This window comes from Triticum urartu, chromosome 3A (genome assembly GCF_056163025.1).
Source record: "Triticum urartu cultivar PI428250 chromosome 3A, HENAU_Tu73, whole genome shotgun sequence".
In the NCBI taxonomy this organism is placed as follows: Eukaryota; Viridiplantae; Streptophyta; class Magnoliopsida; order Poales; family Poaceae; genus Triticum; species Triticum urartu.
Genome location: NC_141875.1, coordinates 184,104,743 through 184,127,264, shown reverse-complemented (window position 1 = coordinate 184,127,264; position 22,522 = coordinate 184,104,743). Strand labels below are relative to the sequence as shown.

At 40.6% G+C, this 22,522-nt stretch overlaps 1 long non-coding RNA gene across 5 annotated transcripts; it reads right to left on the bottom strand.

Annotated features, from left to right (window-relative positions):
• Positions 1-3,916: 3,916 nt before the first annotated feature.
• LOC125543555 (uncharacterized) lies at positions 3,917-19,747 on the bottom strand. Of its 5 annotated transcripts, XR_007298562.2 has the most exons (5): positions 19,118-19,736; positions 18,336-18,884; positions 17,652-17,775; positions 5,133-5,213; positions 3,917-4,809 (listed from the first exon to the last, which is right to left on the bottom strand). It is a non-coding gene; the product is annotated as an uncharacterized LOC125543555 (long non-coding RNA). The 5 variants fall into 5 exon arrangements; XR_015618549.1 differs by having other exon boundaries at positions 3,917-4,489; positions 4,582-17,775; positions 19,118-19,747; XR_015618548.1 differs by having other exon boundaries at positions 3,917-4,483; positions 4,582-17,775; positions 19,118-19,747.
• Between the last annotated feature and the right edge of the window lie 2,775 nt (positions 19,748-22,522).

Below are 22,522 nucleotides of genomic sequence, written 5' to 3'. Positions count from 1 at the left end.
AGAAGTTCAGAAGCTTAGTTCATTTGACCTGACTGTTACGTTTTCATGCTGTATTGTCCGATGGAGCACCATAACCCTCGCCTTCATTTCCCCTAGGCTCCTGAACAACATAGCAAATGTCTGATAGTCTGGTTTCAAAACCATGCATATCTTGACGACATTGAGCAATGTTTCTCCTTGTTCCATAGAGGGTCTCTATTAGGGAATGGACTTGTGTCTGGAGCGCAGATACAACATTGCTTTGAGCTTGCATATCTTGATCATGAGGCAGTTTGGATGATATTGCCTTAACAACCAACCCAGTATTACGCAGGAACGTACTTTTGGCACTGTTAGTGGACAAGTACTGACCCACTGCAGCAAGAGCTGACATTGCGGTTATAGTTGCCTCGCCACCTTCAGAAGGTGGCGGTTCCACCATTTTTTCCATAGCTCGTTGAAAAATTGAGGTTTTACATTAGTAGTACCAGAACAGAAGATATTAAGGAGGCAGCAAAACCAAACAAAATAGCTTTGGTCTATATACAGAACTTATTCTAGTGAACCCATGTAAAATATTAGTTGTATTTTATTGCAAAGTACATAATAAAACCAGGTTCCAAACATATGACCATGTACCATCGCTAATGTATTGTCTATTTCTTCACATTGTATTGAGGGCTAAGGATAAAGAGACGAAGTTTATAATATGGTAAGCATAGTATGATGTCATTCATATCACCAAACAACTGAGAACGGACAAACAGGCAATTGTAACATTGTGTGGGAAAGTCCAGCACAGAACTAGATTACGGGTCAAGATCAAAGGAACATCACTCCTATCTTTTAAACCTTGTTAGGTGCAATGATACGCTAAGACAATTGTGTATAAAATTGAAAAGAGTAATATACATTGGCTGCAAACCATGCAGTTCAAGGCACATGTCAGAGTAAGTAGTAGTTAAAAGGCATGAGGATTAAGGACTTACAACAGCGGCTTTGACTGGTGTAGTCATGCCCTTCTTCTTGCCGGTGTGACAGTCCTTGAAGATTTCCACAGCATTTGGTTCAGGTTCTTTTTGGTCCTTGCGGGCTTTCCTCTGCATTTGGAACAAGTCAATATAGATCTGATAATATGGTACAGCGAAAAGAGTGAAACAACAGCTAATTACAAGAGCCTCGGAGTGTGCAATATAGCTACGAGATCCTGTCGTCTATTGGAATTTCACTTTCGTACAGTTGGCCTTGTTCTTTGAACAGTTCACCTACAAGAAGATAGATTTGTGTGGCACATGCGTAAATAGGACTTCAACATGTGATCTGATGACATATATACAATGTACCTGATACTTCGGATCGGACCAGTGTTTAACGAGGCCTCTCCAGTCTTCATCAGATATATTTTCCACTGGAGATGTTTGGGAAAGTTCACTGTTAGCCTTGCCTTCAAAGTGAGTTTTCCTCAAGTTATAACGATACTGTCGCAGAGCAGACTTGAAAACATGGGTGCAAGCTTGTATGGTTGCATCATCTTGGCTATCCAACTTGAACCTCATCTGTTGAAAATTATGGGAGTCTCATTATCAGCAACCTAGAAAGTATTGGATAGAGCAAGACGATATTACTAGTTTCCATACATAACCATACTTACAGATAAATGGTCGAGGAAGATGTTGAACTGGGTTTCGTCTTTATCATTCCTGTACTGAATCCATGTTGGGAGGATACGTACATGACACCTAACAGCAAGCGCTGCCTCTAATACTAACTTGGCTGACTTTGTAGCATCACGTGGCCTTTTTAAACCTGCCTCAAAACGGATCTCCATTCTTCCTTCTCTAGATTTAGTTAACCTATCGAGCATTATCCCTGATGTTTGTTTCCTCTTGCGCCTAGGTGCTAGTCCAACAACAAACATAGGAAGTGTTAGTGTACATCAAACCATGAGACTACATATAAAGAAGCATGCAACTGTAAGTTGACTCTAGCAACTACCTTCTTGTTGTTCAAGCTCACAAGGTTCATCTGATATTGCCAACTCGTCTTGTGTCAAGAGTGCTTGGGAAGTAGTGTCAGGTGGCAAGGGAGCATGGGAACGTGCTGCTAGCTCAGTTGACGCACGAGTACGTCGTGCAGCTGGTAGTATTGTGGTAGGTGTTGCAAGAACTAGGGTTGTCTCTGCTTGTTTGGTGGCAGCTATTTGTTTCTGTTTGTCTTTTTTTGCAACTCGTGTAGCAAGGGATGCCGTGTTTGTCGAATTTTCTACTGGACTTTGACCTTCTATTGCACCATCAGTACTAGCAGAATCTGCAGGATTCATCCGCTTCTCATTCCCTGCCATTCTGTGTTTCTTCCTCTTTCTCTGTGCCATGTTAAGTCAAGCCGACAAGAAAAACGAATAACAATTTAGTTCTTCAGAACATATTGATGCGTGATGCAGACGAACTGAACTTTGATGTTAGACAACCACATGATAGGAGGATGTAATATGTATGGAAAACAGGACAAAAGAGATAACCAGAACTATGATGTGTTAACTAAGAAGAAGACATTTCACCAAATTAGAAGCAATGCAATGGAAGGTAGACACCATATGAAAGATGCTACAAATATCGCTCTGCCAAGTTAACAGTGTCTCATCATAAATGGCGTTTAAACAAATGTGAAGCAGTACAAGAAATAAATCATTTGCAAGATGCAAACAACATCACACTACCATGTTAGAGGTCTCTCGTCATTAGTGCCATTGCATATTCACAGCATTGCATATTCATAGCTTATGATGTGTAAACTAAGGAGAAGGCATTTCAACAAATTAGAAGCAATGAAAGCTAGACACCATATGAAAGATGCAACGAATATCACACTACCAAGTTAAAACTGTCTCGTCATAAGTGCCATTTCAACAAATTAGTAATACAAGCTAGAAAAGAATGTGACATGTAACCTATATCACACTCCAAAGTCAAATGTTTCTGATGATAAGTGATTGTTGCAGGTTACACAACAGTAGTAATTTGATGTAAGAACATGGTGTGATAGACAGATATTGTATGTTTTAAAAACAGGAACACGTGTCTTATTCAAGTATAATGTGTAAAGTAAGCAGATGGAATTCAACAAAATTAGAAGCAATACAAGCTAGACATAACACATAACATGCAACCACATATAACAGTGCCAAGTTAGAGGAAGCACCGGTGATGCTGCACTAGGGGAGACGTGCTCATCATAAACACAGCTTTGTTGAGTGTCTATGCATGTATTGTCTTGAAAATCTCTACTCCTAATCATAAACAAATTAGTAATTTGCTGGCCACAGACCGTCAAAGATTAACCAGCGAAAAAAACGGCATTGGTCTCGAACGAGTACTCGTGCCCTCGAGCGAGGTCTCGTGTGGATCTTGCGAGTGCCCTCCTTCGCCCGCCGCCGCCCATCGGTCCTTCCCCGCCATCCCTCCATTGCTCCGGCGCTGGTCCGCGGCACAACTCCTTGCTGAGCGCTTCGAGGATCCGGCGCGGATCAAAACCGCCGGTATCCATTGCGCCAGCGCGGATCCCCTTCTGGACCTGACGCTGAACAGGTCCAGGACATGGAGCCAGCTTCAACGGCGTACAAGATCCGCCCTCCAGGTATCACATATCTGAAATTTACATCCAGATCTGGAACTTACATCCATACACAAAGACAATGGTATGAACCTACATAGCAGATCTGAAATTTACATGATTTCATATACAGTCATCACATACACACTGCCAGCACATACACACAGACATATCTGGAATTTACATCCATACACAAATACAATGGTATGAACCTACATAGCAGATGTGAAATTTACATGATTTCATATACACAGCCATCACATACACACTGCCAGCACATACACACAGACATATCTGGAATTTACATCCATACACAAATACAATGGTATGAACCTACATAGCAGATGTGAAATTTACATGATTTCATATACACAGCCATCACATACACACTGCCAGCACATGCACACAGACATATCTGAAATTTACATATATACACAAAGACAATGGTATGAAACTCACAATATACAAATCAATAACATAATAGATGCAAGCCAAAACTACTTCTGAGTAGCAAACCAGTGAACAACTATAAACCGTAGAACTTAGGGAACCACAGCCAAAAAAATGTGACTGCATGTAAAAATAAAAGAAATATTTCTTTGCAGGTAGGACGTGCCAGAGTTCTTCAAAACATTTGATGCAGAAGATTTAGTGCAAAGGAGAATGATATATATTTCACTCTCAAAAATATAACCAAAGGTTATCCCAGAATCAAAAGCTCCCACTTGTTGTGGGGTCCTGGGAAAGGGAATTATTAGGTTCTTACCCAACATTTCCCTTGTTTGATTTTTTAAGGATACTGACTCAAACCCTGGACTTCCAGGATACAAGTGGAGATACTGCCATTCTCTTGAGAAACAAGCCCAATAATAAGGGTTTGGTTCTAAAAGTAATCCTGGACCTCCAGGACACAGATGGAGATAATTTGTTTGTTAATGATAGCTCAACGAGAAATTAAAAAATGATAATCAAATTAACGGTATAAATACGAACCTAGCGTTCCGTATCATGTGCTCTGGTACGGGTCCCAAAACCCTCTCCATCATTGCTATGTGTTCCAGGTTCTCATGTGTCTGAAACATATATCAAGGTAAAAGAGGAAAGACAGGCATCACAAGCAATCTAACCGAGCCTAAGCCTGCCAAAGGAATATTCCGTAACATCAGAACTCAGGATTCCACTCTTGGAGTAGAAACAGTAGCCACTGCTACAGCAGTTGGTCTAACACCAAGGAAAAAGGAGAAAAGATGAGTTCTTATTCAACAAAGAAAGAACAGAGTTCAGTATAATCAATATTTATCGGTAGTTCAGCGGGGTAGAATAAGAGGATCATTGTGCAGGTTTCAGCTTGACATGTATAAAACGCACTGTACAATTTAGACCAATAAATACCCAACTGTAGTAACCACTAACGGGCACTCTACATGTGCCTTTTGCTGAATGTGTTCTATGTTTAGATTAAAGTTCAAGATCTGCTTAAAGTTCAAGATAGAATAAAGTCGAGGAACTCAATGATTGACTGTTGATGCTTTGAATTAAAGTACCTTCTTATTCATGCCTTCAAGTTCGCCATATCTCTTGCGTTCATGTTGCATCCATTATATCCATCTGATCATCTCCCAGGCCTCAAAAACACCAGAGCCAGCGGTCATTTCATTTGCGAATGGGTAATGCAAGAAGCAAAGCCGGTGAACATGAACAAGAAGACGGCATAGCTACAGGTGGTGTTCACTGTACTATGAATACTTGCTTTTCTGCTAATTACGCTTCTTGCATAATGTGTTGCAGATCAGACGAGCGTAAAACATGCTGAAGAATACAACGCAAACTTGATACCCGTTGATGAACAAGTAGATGCTATTCGCGCGATTGAACCAGGTATATAAACTGTGAAAATACTGTGATGTGATGCCTGACGTGCAAGTCTAACAATGACTTGTACCATGCTTAATGTCTTGCAGCACCTACGAGCGTGACAAAAATGAAAGATGGTAATCCAAACATCATATCCATAGCTGCAGATGTTGATCCTTTTTACACGACGGAGACAGGTACATGATTGATTGCGTGCATACCAGACAAATATTGAAGTTGTATTCATGCTTACTATACTCTACAGAAGGATCGGAAAGGGTAAGGCCTGGGTACCATGATGATGGTCAAACATTAACACCTACGGCTAGCCTAACACTCCATCATGCCATTCATAACATGCAGCTACGAGATAATTCTCAAGGTATCCATAGGCATGATATCCACCTTCCCAACCATCGTTTTATTTGTTTTCTTATTTGTATTTATACATGCAGACGACACTGCTTCCGAACATCATGAAACTCTATCATTAAATAATGAATGCAAAAAATACGCGGATAATGCAAGGGCGGAGTACAATGCAAGGAAATGTGCAGCTTATCGGATTAAACGAAATGAGGATATTGTCAGCTTACAAAATGAGAATCGGCCGGTAGTTGCAAAATCTGGTAAGCTTGATGGACACTCTTAGTTTGATGTGCATACGTATGTTGCGTCGTAGGTAATATTGTGCTTATATCCCGGGTAACAGAATATATGATGCACAATAATTTGCCACTTATTAGATCATAGGGATCTTATCAACGCTCGTAGGGACATGATAAGGCTTCTTTCAGCATTGACCAGCCAGACGCTGATGGTAACATTGATGAGATCAAGAGATACGTTGACGCAAGATGGGTCACCCCTCCGGAGGCTATGTGGAGGATATTTGGTTTCCCACTGTGTGCCAATTACCCACCTGTCTTGCAGTTGCCTCTTCATCTCCCGAATATGCACAGGGTTGCATTCAATGCACAGGCTGACTTGAAGAATGTTGTTTCCTCCGAGAATGCTTAAAAATCCATGTTAACGGAATATTTCAAGGCAAACTAAAAACACCCTTGGGCAAGGCATATATTGTACAAGGATTTCCCCGGAAGCTTCACGTGGGAGAAGAAGTTCTGGAAGAAGCGGGTGGAGCGTTTTCAGATAGGTCGTATCGTGTCTGCCAATCCTGCCGAGGGGGAGCGATACTACCTTCGTGTGTTGTTGAACCATGTTACGGGGAAAACATCATTTGAGGACTTGCTCACCGTCAACGGCGTTGTATGTGGGAGCTTTAGAGAGGCCGGTGAAAGGTTGGGACTCATCGAGGCAGACAACACGCTCGACGACTGTCTTACTGAGGCGGAGCAGTGGGCTATGCCATGTTCTCTTAGGAGGCTCTTTGCAACAATATTGGTGCACTGCGGGCCAGGCGATGTGCGCGGTTTATGGGATAGACACCTCGAGCCTATGTCCGATGACTTCCGTCGGACACGCACGTCTCCGAACGAGGTGGAGCAGATGGTGTTGCTTGACATTAGGGGTATGTTGCAGTCTATGGGTAAAGACATTATTGATTTCGCTCTTCCAACGATCGATGATGCGTTTGACCCAACCGAGGGCGAGGCCAGAGAGATCATTGAGGAATCAACTGTTTAGTTTGACGAAAGTGACACTAAATTGTCATCTTCCCTGAATTTTGAGCAAAGGGCTGCATACGATGAAATACTAGCGTCTGTTGAACGTGGTGATGGGGGTATATTCTTTGTTGATGGTCCTGGAGGTACGGGGAAGACCTTCCTCTACAGGGCGATGCTCGCCAAGGTGAGGCGCGAGGGCAAGATTGCTATCGCTACCGCGACGTCGGGTGTCGCTGCTTCTATCATGCCTGGCGGCAGGACTGCCCACTCAAGGTTCAAAATCCCACTGAGTTGCGATTATGGAGCGTCGTGCAACTTCACCAAGCAGAGTGGAACCGCCAAGCTGCTAAGGGTGGCCTCATTGATACTATGGGACGAGGCCAGCATGACTAAGCGACAAGCGGTTGAGGCATTAGACAATAGCATGCGCGACATCATGGGAATACGCGACCGACCCTTTGGAGGAAAGACGGTTGTTTTTGGCGGGGACTTTAGGCAGGTGCTTCTGGTCGTCAGAAGGGGGTCACGGGGCCAGATAATTGATGCAAGCCTCCGAAGTTCTCATCTATGGAAGAGTATGCGGCAGCTTCGGCTCATCACCAACATGAGGGCTGGTAATGACACTTGGTTTGCAGATTACTTGCTCAGGGTCGGTAATGGCACTGAGGAAGCCGACGACCAAGGCAACATAATACTCCCTGATGATATTTGTCTGCCATCAACAGGTGAGGTTGACGACCTGGAGAAGCTGATTGACCACGTGTTTCCAAGTCTAGATGACAACATGGCAGATTCGAGTTACATGACATCTCGCGCAATCCTTTCCACGACAAATGACAACGTCGACAAGATAAACATCCGCTTGATAGAGCGTTTCCAAGGAGATGAAGTAATCTACCATAGCTTTGACAGTGCGGAGGACGACCCATATGGCTACTACGCTCCTGAGTTTCTAAATGGATTGACTCCCAATGGTCTTCCTCCGCATGCACTCAAACTAAAGCTGAACTGCCCTGTGATACTTCTAAGGAACATTGATCCAGCTAATGGTCTGTGTAACGGGACTAGGCTTGTTGTTAGAGGTTTTGAGATGAACACCATTGATGCAGAAATCATGATTGGACAACACGCTGGTAGGAGGGTCTTCCTTCCTCGAATACCTCTATGCCCATCTGACAACGACATGTTTCCTTTCAAGTTTAAGAGGAAGCAATTTCCTATAAGGCTTAGCTTTGCTATGACGATTAACAAGGCTCAAGGGCAGACCATCCCCATTGTTGGTGTGTATCTACCTAATCTAGTGTTCTCTCATGGTCAACTCTATGTTGCTTTGTCTCGAGCCATCGTGAAGAGAAACATTAAAATACTTATTCAGAAGGAGAAGCCAAAGGATAAGGCCAACAAGCAATATAACAACCTGAAGAAGCGTAAAAGACCGACCGTTTCCTTGCTGACTTCAATGAAGAACATCGTCTACAAGGAAGTACTTACAGGATGAAGTTAGGTCGTATAAGACCTGGTGGAATTATATATGCAATTTACTCTTCCGATGGTCAAGAATTGCTGTAATGCGGTTGTATGACATATTTTTTCATTTGGTATCTCGGTTGTTAGAAGTATACACCAATAAGTTAAAGTAATAAATCCATTTCAATAAATTTATACTGTGTTATGTGTAATCTGATTTTGTACATGACACACAGCGTACTGTGTTATGTGTAAGACTAGAATCAGAAATAATGATTGGCTTCATGAAGATCTGCATCATGTTTAATTAATATTTAACCTTTATCACTGTTACTTGCTTTCCACTATCGCAATTTTTCTGGCAATGTATATGTCACACAGCGTACCGTGTTATTTGTAATTTGATATTCCGAAATAATGTTTGGCTTCATATAGAGCCGCTACCTGTTACATTTACTTTGTACAGTTTGATTAAAACCTGTAGCATGCATGTGATGTCATCATTTAGCATGCAGATTATATTTGATACATTGAATTTCAGTGTGTGATAAATTTATTTACATACTCATTAAATGGCTAAAATCTTACATGTTGACCTACTGCCTTGAGCTTTATGAGTGTGTATGACTGTGTAATATATCCTTTGTTCAACCCACTTTTAAATGGTGTGCATTTTTCATGTACAGCTATAGCTATGAAGGTCTCTTTTTATTTAGTTCCCTAATTCTTGTTTATTTTTTGATGTTCTCATCCCTCTTTGAACAAGGAGATGTAAGTAAATGATACAGTTGGCACAAACTTGAATGAAATGTTGATGCATTCAACGTAGACTTGGACATGTTACAGCTGGCACAAACAGTATTCAACGTGGTTCTAATAAAATCCCGTGTATAAGTAAATGTTACAGCTGGCACCATCATCGTTGTTATATCTTTTCTACTATCGCAATGTTTATGGCAGTGTACATGTCACCCACCGTAGTATTTCATGTGTAATATGTGATTCAGATATAATGATTGGCCTGAAAAATACCTGGAACATGCAATGAAACTTTTGTTTTACGGCAAGTGATCATGTCCATTGTTATTATTTTGATATTTTGATATTATGGTTGAATGTAAATTTATTGGCGTCCTTATTATCCCTGTATGTATCTGATAGGTCAGAAGTATAGGATTACGACTGGTCTTAATTATAAGACCAACACACGCAGAACGGAAGTTTGTGCAGCTTTTCAAGATATATTTTCCATATGTACATCTAATAAATAATAAAATGGTAGCCTGCGTTCTTGCAAATATGTTCAAATGCCCGTGCGACTTTGGAAAAAAGATTGATTACTTGTACTTTCATGCGTCTAAACTAATTATTTATTAGTTCAGTTCAAGTTTCATTTTTATTTTTTGCATTGGTTCATGTACCTTCATTAGTTTACTGCGGATCTGAAAGAGTTCTAACCTAAAAAATTGTACAAGGCTGCATTAAACGATTGGTTCAGAGAGCAAGCATCGTTCTACAGTATCTTAAGGACGCTTGTTGGGCTGAGGGTGGTCGACTTATAGGTTGCACCCAGCCAAGACGATTGTCTGTGCAGGTATCAACTGTTTAAATGTTCATCAAAATGTGTATCCTTCTCTAGATGCCATGTAATACTAGGTTTCTCTTTTTACCTTCTGACATGAGCATGCACCAGATTATTCTTTTGGGTACGTCCCTAGCAACTAGCATGGCGAGTAAGGATCTTAGCTAATTATCCAGAGCAAGCTTCTATATTACTTATGGATATGCTGGTGCAACATGAATCAAACCCGGGCAACATGAATCTAAGAAATAAATTATTAGAGATAGATAACTCCTAAAAGATAAGCTTGGAGGACTTTTGCAGAGCTCCCAGCCACGGAGATTTATCCAGCTTCCACTTTGTTACCTAGCCGTTTGTGATGACAGGGTTGCCATGTGGTAGTGGCCATAGTGCCCAAAAGTGTGTCTGTAACAGGAGACTTCATCCTGCAAAATTATTCATGTGCTCCGGCAGTGATTTCTAACATCCTATACGGAGCAGTCATCTGATAGAACCATGTCTGTACTAATTAGAAGATGGTAGCTGAACTTTTGTTTACTGCATTGGTATTACTAATTTCCATATGTTTGAATTTTTTTACAAGGTAGGGGTTGCGTTCTATTTTACATTTGTTGTCAATGTATTTTTTATGTAGTACTATGTCACTACTATATAACACTGATTTTTAGCGTAGATATCCATGAAGCCAGCCTCATGACACTTGACGAAACACGTGCGTACGTCAATGGTGTTGTTCAAGCTAGGAACAATGGAGACTAGAAGTATCTGTGTACACAAGTGCACAATTTGGAGAATGTGACAATGCACGTGTCTGATCGCTGAAGTGTGCAGTATTTTGGAAAAAAGATTTATTATCTGTACTTTCACGTATCTAAACTAATTATTTATCAGTTCAGCTCAAGTTTCATTTTAATTTCTTGCGTTGGCTCATGTACCTTCATGAGTTTAATGCTGATCTGAAAGAGTTCTAACCTAAAAAATTGTAGAAGGCTGCATTAATCTAGGACCTAGCGAGTATTGGTTCAAAGAGGAAGCATCGTTCTGTAGTATTTTAATGACGCTGGTTGGGCTGAGGGTCGTCGACTTAAAGGTTCCACCCAGCCAAGACGTTTGGCTGTGCAGGTATCAACTGTTTAAATGTTCATCAAAATATGTATCCTTTTCTAGATGCCATTTAATACTAGGTTTCTCTATTTACCTTCTGATCATAGCATGCACCAGATTATATTCTTTTGGGTACGTCCGTAGCAACTAGCATGGCGACTAAGGCTCTTAGCTAATTATCTAGAGCAAGCTTCTGTATTACTTATGGATTTTCTGGTGCAACATGATTCAAACCCGGGTAACATGAATCAAATAAATAAATTATTAGAGATTGATAACTCCTAAAAGATAAGCTTGGAGGACTTTCTCTGGCCTCAACCACGGAGATTTATCCAGCTTCCCCTTTGTGACCTACCCGTTTGTGACAGGGTTGCCATGTGGTAGTGGCCATAGTGTCCAAAAGTGTGTCTGTAACAGGAGACTTCAGCCTGCAAAATTATTCATGTGCTCCGGCAGTGATTTCTAACATCCTATACGGAGCAGTCAGCTGATTGAACCATAACTGTACTGCTTAGAAGATGGTAGCTGAAAATGTTTGAATTTGTTTCCTGCTCTTAGGCTACCTTTGTAGATGCATATCCTCTGCTCTCACTTACCTTTTCAACCCATTTTAATAATTTGAACAGACGCTTGCATCTAGAGTAGCTGAAGAAGTTGGTGTGGAACTTGGAGAAGAAGTACGATATACAATAAGATTTGAGGATGAAACAAACCCTGTATGATATAAGTTTTTATCCTTTCACTGATTTTCTTTGTCTGAATTCTACAGCGTGGAACACATTTTTGTACTAATTTGTTTAATGTCATGTACTCTGCTTATGCCTACATCGTTTGACACGGCATGACCATGTTCATATTGCCTACATCCGCGCGTTTGCGTGGCCGCCGAGGCTGGATACCTGGAGCTGCTAGAAGGATGGTGGCATCGGCCGCTGCTGGAGGGGATCAGTTCGTTTCGAGGTGTAGGGAGAGAATAGAGGGACGGATGGAGGAAGGCGAGTCCATGGGCTTGCTGGCTTCTGCTGCTCCTTTCGGGAGAGAGCAAGAGATGAGCCATTTTTTTGACCGAATGATGTCGCTCATGTGCTGCTTCTGCTAATGCATGGACAGAGAGTGGCATCTATCAAATACCGTTGCTGCTAATGCATTGGCATAGATAGACAAAATTATGTTTATCATTTGTACGTATGTGTGTTGTACAGATTGTTATGATGAAAAAGAACAAACAATATGATCTTTTGCAAATCTTTGTTTGACAGAAATATTTGTAGTCCAATAATATTTTTTGATATACATTAGGATCGTAAATTTATTGTGTTATACATGATTTATTTGAAAATACTAAAATTAACATTTGTCCCGTAGCTACGCACGGGCAATAACCTATAACATAATTAAAGATATCATCAAGGTAATGGAAAATAACATAATAGAAGGGAAAACAATAAATAAATTAATGTGATTATCCTAAAGGTTAAGAAATATTCATATAGAAGAAAATTAATTTTTCATAGGCAACTGAAAAATCAGATACGTTTTCATAGGCAAGTGATCATAAATCACAAATTTGCATTAATGAAATATAATATGAATCATTACGAAGGATCATGGCCCGATTTTGAGATGTCTGTTTCCTTGTTTAATAAACAATTTTTAATAGGCTGCCAAATATTAAATATCTTAATATAGATATGCCACCCACGGAGGCGTAGCCAGCCAAAAACAAATTTTCATCACTATTTCGTTTTCCCGCCGCCCTATGATTATATAAAAAAGCCCCGCTGCACCATATTTGTCACCATCTTTATGTAGAGGAGAAGTCATCTCCTCCACGACTACAATGGTAATCTCATACGGATCGTTCACCTCTGAGGGTGATGGCGTCGCCGCCAGTTCCTGTCATCAGTCAACCCATCACCCCTCCGATTAACAGGCAAGATAGAATAATCTTTTTGTACGTATAGTTGCCATCACTAGATAATGTGTTATTTTATTGAAATAATCACCATTGTTTGGCCACTATAATGTTATGTTCGTTGTTTGGTTATTTTTATCCTCCCCTTGCAAAATAATTTTACCTCATCCTTTTGTTTTTATTCTACGCACAGGAACTTGAATTTTCATCGCGTCCAAATGGAGCACATATATCAGAATTGCTAGATTATTCAAGCTAGGGTCATGTGGAAGGCTCACATCAAAGAGAATGCCATGGGAAACTTGTACCTTCAGTTCATACTACTTGATCGGCTGGTAAGGCATTAATCATCTACTTGATAGCCCGCATTTTCAAAATACAATATTGATAAACATGTATTTTTTTGCTCATAGTTGTTATGATTCATAAATATATATTAGGGAACAAAGTTGGAAGCGATTGCGTACAACAGGCAGGTAATCCATTTCAACAGCATACTACAAACCGGTAGGACCTATGATTTCAATCGCGTCCGGTTCAACCCCACAGATTTGCCAGATGGACATTTCTGGTACCTAGCCATGGACTTTGTCACCACACTAACTGCTACGACTGAGGTTAGGATGTCGGCACAGGAAATAACGCCGACAATTTTCCCACCGTGCTTCCCACAGTTTGGAGAAATATTTGAGCTACGGGACAAAACCATCACTGGTGCATCATCTTTATATTTGTTCTTGCATATTAATCCGTACAACTCAGCGTCTCATTGTTATTTCAAATTTGCAATTTCAAATTTGCAGATGTGGTTGCTATCCTTGCCTACGTTGGTCAGATAGAATATAAGTGGGATTCAATATATGAACGCCAGCCTCATGACACTTGACGAAACACGTGCGTACGTCAATGGTGTTGTTCAAGCTAGGAACAATGGAGGCTAGAATTATATTTGTACACAAGTGCACAATTTGTCTTAGATATAAAAATGTATGAACGCTTTGCATGCAACATTTTGTTGCCAATTGTCACATTATGAAGTGTTCGATTATGTCTTGGAGGTTTAATAATATGTGATATTCAATAAAAAAATCTATCTAACAGTGTCGTCATATTTCAGAGCCATATAATGTGAAGTTCTGAACTATATATTTGACTAATATATATTTGATGACCAAACTGTCCATAATGGACTTCAAATGGTAGCCTGTCTACTCTCATTTGAGCTACACGTACGAATCTCTTTCAGTCTAGGTTCAAATTTGTTAATATACAGTGCAGCGCAAAAAGGAAAATATGTTTACCTTGACAGATGCTATCGCATGCTATCATGCATTATGACATTCCAAAGATAATATAATTAATTTTGTACATGGAATCAAGGACTGCCGTATGCCCATGCGTTGAGTTTTTTTCTACACACGGAAACAATAGTTCTTCAAGTGACGCGGGCTTTTTGATCGTGGTGAGGAGGACAAAAATATAAGAAGAAAAACTTTGTGTTTCTTTATATTTCTCAAACGCCCGTGTTTGACGTATATTTGGGAAATAAACTAATTGTTTTTTTATATATCTGGAGGCAAAGTTTGGAAAGGAGTCATAAATTAGGAAATATATAATCCGGCGTTGATACATTTGCCAGGTGGAGCATGCAATGAAAATAATTTTATACCATGTTTTCCTATAGTTTTTGTTATGGAATATTGCCATTACAGAAGGATATGGGCTACCTTCCGAGTACATGCCCACGATTCCTCCCGGCGAGGATATGTCAATTAGAATTATAATTATCATTAGTCATTTCCTTCCAAAATGTTATATTGTCCAATCTCCCGGTCCGGCCTACCATACGTTCAATGGGTTTCCCAGTGTGGCCATTAATATTCCCTTAATCGGATATGTTTCTAAGGAAAGTTATATTAGGCTTCTTCCGATCGGGAAAGAGAGACATATATAATAGATATATAATCCGGCGTATATTTATTTGCCCAGTGGAGTTTGGAAGAAAAATATATGCTTGTCCTTTTATTAGCAAGGATCTATAATGGAAACGTGCATGGATGGAATAATAAAGGGCACCTTCCAATCCATACAACATGCTAATGCGTCACCGACCTGGTGCCGGACACTCATATATACTCATATATATGGTCCGGCTGTGAGTCCACCGTTGTCCACTGCCCCCTCGCTCGCTCGTCTTGGGGCTAAGACGACTTTCTGCCCGTGCCAATGGCTGCAATGCCGATTTTTGATGGAGTGAACGACGCAGTCGAGTACATATACAACTACGTCATGCTTTCCTCAGTCGAGGAGCAGTTAGAGTTTGTTCTGGCATCCCTAAACTCTATCTATAATTTATTTGCAATTATTAGCTGCATATCAGTACCATTATATTATGCATTATCGGCATCTTATTTTGAACCCGAGTAAAAATTTGTTCTTTCACATAACCCACGTCGATGAGTTGGTCACGTTCATAAGTTGTTGCATGGATGCACTGGTTAGGATCATGCGATCCTTTCTAAGTCCATACGGTTCTTAAGATCTAACGTAGTGGTTGCAAAAATCTGTTCATGCGATCCTTTCTAAGTCCATACGGTTCTTAAGATCTAACGTACGGTTCTTAATATTATCCTTTTACATTACGCCATGTTAGTACCATCCACAGCACGTTATTTTAAACTACAAATTTTCAATGAACTGTAGTATATTGCAACGGGTCCTGGTGCATGATACATGTACCATTTGTAGTTTTTATCATATGTGTAATAGGAATAAGTTGCAACCGAACATATCATAATAGATTTGGTTATCTTATGAAATAGTATTTATTTCCTCAAATGACATGACAACTCCAATTTTTAGGTACACACATTTCAGACCTTTCTAGAGTTGTGAATACTAAGTATTGTTTGCCCACATATTGAAGTACAATATTTTTATGATACCCTGATTTTATCATGCCGGTTTATTTGCAGCACAATATGGATAAGGAGCCCTCGTCCATTCGTGATCGAGTTAAGTCTACGGACTATCCAAGACACCATGCGAGGTGATACATGGATCAATCCGAGCTGCTTCGATATTGCAGTGCGTAAGCTTAGTAGCGACGCGATACAGAGGAACGCAGGAACAGACTTTGTTGGCTCCACACATATGTTTGATTTGCAATTCCATGGCCTAGCACGGGTGCTGAGTCAGACTAGCTTATGCCAAGCTGAACGCACCAACTTGTTGATTAACAATGTCATTGTACGGCCTTTGCCGAAATACAACGTGCTCATGACCCCTTCCATTGTAAGGATTTTCCTTTTTAAAATTTGGTGTGTATACTATCTGTTCACCATTAACTTTGTATACTTATTGCAGTACCTATTGCCGTTGTATTTGGTGGATTCCTCGTACGGCCTCCTTGCAATTAATATTGAAAATAGGAGGACTCTCCCGATTGATCATTCTAACAAGTCATTCCTAGGCTCAGAGGACTTTCATGACAAGGAACTTAAGAAGGAAGCCCTGATAGTTCTGCAAGAATTTGGCAGTGTATTGCAACAGGAGAGGCCGAGGCCTGGTTTGAATCCCCAACTCGTGGATTGGCCACAAGATCATACCTATATTACAGCCCCGCGGTAAATGTTTTAATTGGCCATGCACATTATAGCCTCACTGGTATAGGTTCTAACATATGGAGTTTTTTTGTCACAGCCTGGACTCTGGATTCAAACTCCTACAAGAGATGGCTCACCAAGATGATACTCTCGGGCATAACATTTCCAGGACTTCGGTAGGTGCATATATAACAAGTTTCTCTCTTCCATATATTTGTTGAATATAAATTTTTGTTCTTCCACTCACATAGGTTTGTTGTGCAATTCATTCTTCAGCAATTTATTCCCTACATATATATAACAATTCATTTTTTATGTTTTCTAGGATGCAATACAGCTCAGAAAGAACTTGCTGGTCCAGATGCTGACGATCAAAGGCAATGAAGCAGCTGGAAACATCCCAGCTGAAATTACAGCGGCCTTGATGTTTTTGGACGAATGAATATCGTATCCGCGTCGAGCACAACCGAGCGCCTCTATTTCCGGTGAGGCCAACTATCCAGAATCCTCCCGCATCTTAAATCCATTGACGCTTTTCTATTATAGGCTTTGTTCTATGTAGATACCGAATTAGCACCGCTAAACTTTTAATCTGGAAATACCACTATAGAGTACTTTTCCCTGTAATTAGCAAGTCTTCCTTCGTTGCCGCGCAAGTACTTCTCTTGCATTCCCTGAAATATAAAGTATATACTATCTCTACTTCCTAATCAGTTTGAAAGATTAATTCAAACTATGCATGCTCCTAAGAAGGAGAAGTTCTTTATTATCTTGCATGTACTTTCACCAGAATGATTATTTTCGTTATACCTCACTGACCAATGATGTCAGGCTTTACTTCGTCCGAAATCAGCACATACCAGCTAGCGAATATTCAACATAAAAATATGATGGTTATAGGCACATACCTTTCATTGCCTTTAATCTTCAAGTTCTCCTCGATCTGCTCTCTACCCATGTTCGAACATGATCCAAATTTCTCTTTCATGCTCATGAGTTTCTGATAACACACTGAATTACTTTTATGTGTTCCTGAATAGAGTAACCAAATTAAGTGAAAATGGGTTTTCTTCTTGACTACATAAAGTAGAAGACGGTACCAGCATTTTCCGACAAAGAGGGAGGGGAGGAAATAATTTATCATTAAGCTACTCTAAGGGAGTCACATCTTTTAGATTCATCTTTAAATGTAAGGAGAAAGCTGTGATAATGTAGCCATAGAGGAACAAATCCAAAATACACAAAACAAATACATTGTAGCTATCATGAGTTTTGTTGTTGGGGTCAGGCAATTGAAGATTGTGGTCATAAATGCAGTAAAGCATGCCTCTACTTATGAGAGAACAACTAAAATTACAATAAACTCCACACTGATTATAAGTATATTGTTTGTACAAAATGCTAAAAAGGAAAATAGGTCTTCATAAATTGAAGATAGTTCAGCCACATCAGATTCAGCACTACACATAACTCGCGTACATATATGCATTGTTAAATACACTTGCTAATCACATCAATACAAAAATTTCCTTTTGAGGTTTTGCAGCTCTTTGGAAATAAAACAAAATCAACCAAAGGGCAGCTTCGAATACCTTGCCTGCGGAGACCATGCATGTCCAGCAATGAACCTCACCAGGACTCAATCATTTGGCATGAACAGATTGCTGGGCTGCAGCACACAACAAGAAGAACCAGTTCAACACGGAGTTAATTTGAAAAAACCAATGTCCAAGACAGTTTGTAGTTAACAAAAATTAACATTATTGTTTCAGCTAACAACAAAAATTAACATTATTGTTTCAGTTAACAACTCCTTTCTTGCACGGACATGTATTATGTGATCAAGCAGTAAAAAGCATTTAAGGGATTATCTAAGTACAAAATTTAGAGAGAAAAACAAAACTTTCAGACCATGAACCACCGGTCTTCACAAAATAAGTTGTCTGAGGTTACTTATCTGCCTAAGAGAGCGTGTACTGCACGTCGATGATGCCCATTTGCTCTATAGGATCCTGCACAATTTACAGATGTTTTTCCACTATCATGCGCCCATGGACGAGGCACCTTTAGAAGTGTTTGGCATATTATGCATCTCCGAAAATATTTAAATCAGACCCCATGCGTGGAACAACTTGTTCTGCCTGATATATGTGTGCAACATGTCAGATGCAAATAATTCGATCAAATAATTATTTAGTCTAATCAGCATTGTGCTAAGCAATCAATCAATCAATTTATATATTGGTTCATATGCCAACACATCTACAAACATCCCTGGTAAATACTGGAGCCAACACCTCCACAAACCCGTGTGAGCTGCAACCTCCACACACAGAATTGCCTGCTATTGATTGAAGAGGAAGAGTAGCTATACCTGGTACGGCTCTATGAACTGTTCTCATCTGCGTCGACCGCATCCGAAGCCTCGATGGCCACCATCCTTCTCATGTCGCTGGCACGGCAGGCTCGACAAAGGGGCGGGTGTCGATTTGGGGAGAGGAGGACTCGGCCACGAGGCGGTAGAGGCACGGGAAGGACCCGTCGCCGCTGGCGGCGGCGAGGACAAGTCGAGCACTGCCAAGCACGGCCGCGAGATTCGCGAGGTCGGCGCGAGCAGGGCAGTCGGCGAAGACGGCATGGGCAGGGAGGCGGCGAGGTGCTTCCTAGGAGAGCGAGCGGCGGTCGAGGAGGCCGAGGATCAGGGCGAGGCGGAGGCTGCGGCTAGCGGCGGGAGAAGACTGTCCTTCCACCGCCGGCGGTGGCGACCTTTGTGTGATGTTGGTCGCCGGTTGTGTGCGTCTCTAGCCGCCGTCGGATGAGTGGAGGGGAGTTGGGGAGGGGATGAGATGGGGTGGCGGTGCGAGACGAGGTCGCCGGCTGTGGGGGCGAGAGCGGAGGCGGTGGGGTGGGTGACTCGCCGAGATCTGCCATCGTGAGTGGACTGGGAGTCTGGGAGTGGAGAGAGTGAGGGGATCAGGGGAGGTAGTAGATAGGTGCTGGTTGGGCTTGGGTCGTGCGGGGAAGGAGAGGTTGGGTGCTGTTTTTTTTTGGTTTTTTAGGGGGTAGATTGGGTGCTGGTTGGGCCGTGTTGGTAGCTGATTTGGGCATACAAAAACATATGTATTAAAGTGTATACATATATTAATTAAACATGGAGCATACAAAAAATATATTTTTATACTTATTAGATATATTCAAAGTATCACACAAAAAACACAATTTTGAGAGAAGAAACCGAATATACTTGGTTTGTGTTGGATTGCTTGCATGCTTTTATCTTTCGTCGGACAATTTTCCTTAGCCTATATAAATAAACTAAAATGATTCAAGAAATTTCAGATGACTGCTTATTTATATATGAACATTATAGTTGGTTTTTTTCTCCGAGATAAATGCAACGTCTTTTTTTATAATATGAAAAACGGGTTTTCTATTTTACAAAATAAAATAGTTGTGTTAGTTTCACTTTTATTTTTATTATATATATTATATATGTTTCTTTCATCAGAGATAAAAAGTGATGGGTTCTGACATACACACTGATGTAACGATGACTGACCTAACTGAAACACTACGAGAAGAGGTGCATATAGCTAATCTTTGTATGTATGTTATACATGATAATACAAAAGGTGTATTCTTTATGTATTTTTTCAGAATATAGGAGACATAGATATGGAATTTGGAGATGCATAAAAAGAATCCATCGGCAAGGGTTCCGAAGTGACGTCACTAAAATGGGGCTTCATCGAATTTTTTACAACATAATGATGTGGAAGCGGTGTTATCTCATAAAAAATCAAAAAAGGATGCCAATTTAAATGTTACCGCGCAAGGTATTTTTTTTCAATGTTGTTATAGATCTTTCCTTCGTTATATTGCCTAATTCACTCGTTTTTTTATCATGCCGACAGACTATGTTTGTACTTATTGCTAATTTTCCATTTTGTGATCACTTTACATTACAAGTGAAGTGAACTTCAATTATTATGCACTTGTGACCATGTTACATTGTCTCTACATATGGTCTCTACCTGTGAAATATCTTTACATAACTTTAGAAAAATATTTCAGAAGCCCGTGGCAACGCACGGGCATTCTACTAGTCATCTTGGGGGTGTGGAGGAGTAGAAACTGTAGAGGCCCTACGTTCGGAAGGAGCACCTTTATCCGCTGCCTTGCTAACTTCCTTCCGCTTTATTGATTTTGAATTGTCAAGTAAAACCGACAGGAAAAAGCAATAAAATTCTCTCTTCAGAACTCATTCATGCATGATACTGACAATCACTACTTTGATGTAAGGCAAACACATGATACCAGGATGGAATATGTAGAAAAACAGGACGGCATGGCATGTTGACAACTGTTTGTGTAAACTAAGCAGAAACCATTCCAGCAAATAAGAAGCAATCCAAGCTAGACACCACATGAAAGATGCAACCAATATGACTCAACCAAGTTAAAATCGTCCCATCATAAATGGAATATCAACAAATTAGAAGCAGCACATGCTATAAATCATGTGAAAGATGCAACTAATATCGCACTACATATATTAAAGGTGTCTCGTCATGTTGATTGATGCGGGATACAGAAAAACAATAGTTTTATGTAAGGACATGCTAAATAGACAGATGTACTATGTACTAAATACAGGAAGGCATGTCACATTAATAGGTATACTGTATAAGCTAAGCAGAGTAGCACATGCAGTTTAACCAGATTGGAAGAATTACAATCTAGACACCATATGCAACATGCAACCACATATCACGCTGCCAAGTTGGAGCAAGCACCTGTGATGCTAGTGTAGGGGAAATGCTGTAATCAACTACAGAGCTACGTTCACTATCTTCATCTAGCATTTCTGTTTCTTGAGAATCATGTCGGGAGGCTGACGCTGCATTCTTTAAATGAGGAGCAGTCCCATTGCCTGCCTGCCTCGTCATAAGTGATTGATGAGGGATACACAAGAACATTAGTTTGATGTAAGAACATGGTTAATACACAGATGTACTAGTATGTACCAAAAATAGAAAGGAATGTCATATTCAAAGGTATAATGTGTAAGCTAAGCAGATGCAATTTAACCAAATTGGAAGCAATGCAAGCTAGACATCCGGCTAGAGTGGTGAGCATGATCATCTAGGACCTGAGAGCCTGGTGGGAGGCGGGCTGCTTCGCCACCATCGCAGCTTTTTAGTTGGCTTCTAGGTGATGCCTATCTTTGCTGGGCTTGTCACTGGCTCGGCCAGTGCCCTAACTAGCCATTTGTCTTCTGGTGCTCACGGGATGGTGGTTCATGTAAAAAATATCTTTCCTTATCTAACCGACTTCGGCCTTTCGAATACAAGCTTGGAACATGCAACCACATATGACACCGCGAAGTGAAAGCAAGCACCTGGGATGGTGGTTCATTGTGAGCGAGGTCATCAACTCCAGAGTTACGTTTACCATCTCCATCTGCTGACACTGCACCCATTATAGCGCTGAAACATGTCTTGCCTACCCACACACCAAACTGGAGCGACTTCTCTCTTTTCTTTTTGGCTTCTCTCATGGCAGTAGAGTCTGAAATACCCTTGCATAAAAACACAACAGTGAGAGTAAGGGTGAAGTGTGTGCAGAACTAGCACACTGTAAAAGTAGCAGATAGCAGGTGGCTGAAAAATAAATGACAGGAGACATATGATAGCTCTACAACATTGCATGGCAAACAAAATTAGATTCTACTCTGTATGATTTTGTAATATATGAGCACAGGAAATGCAGGTACTCC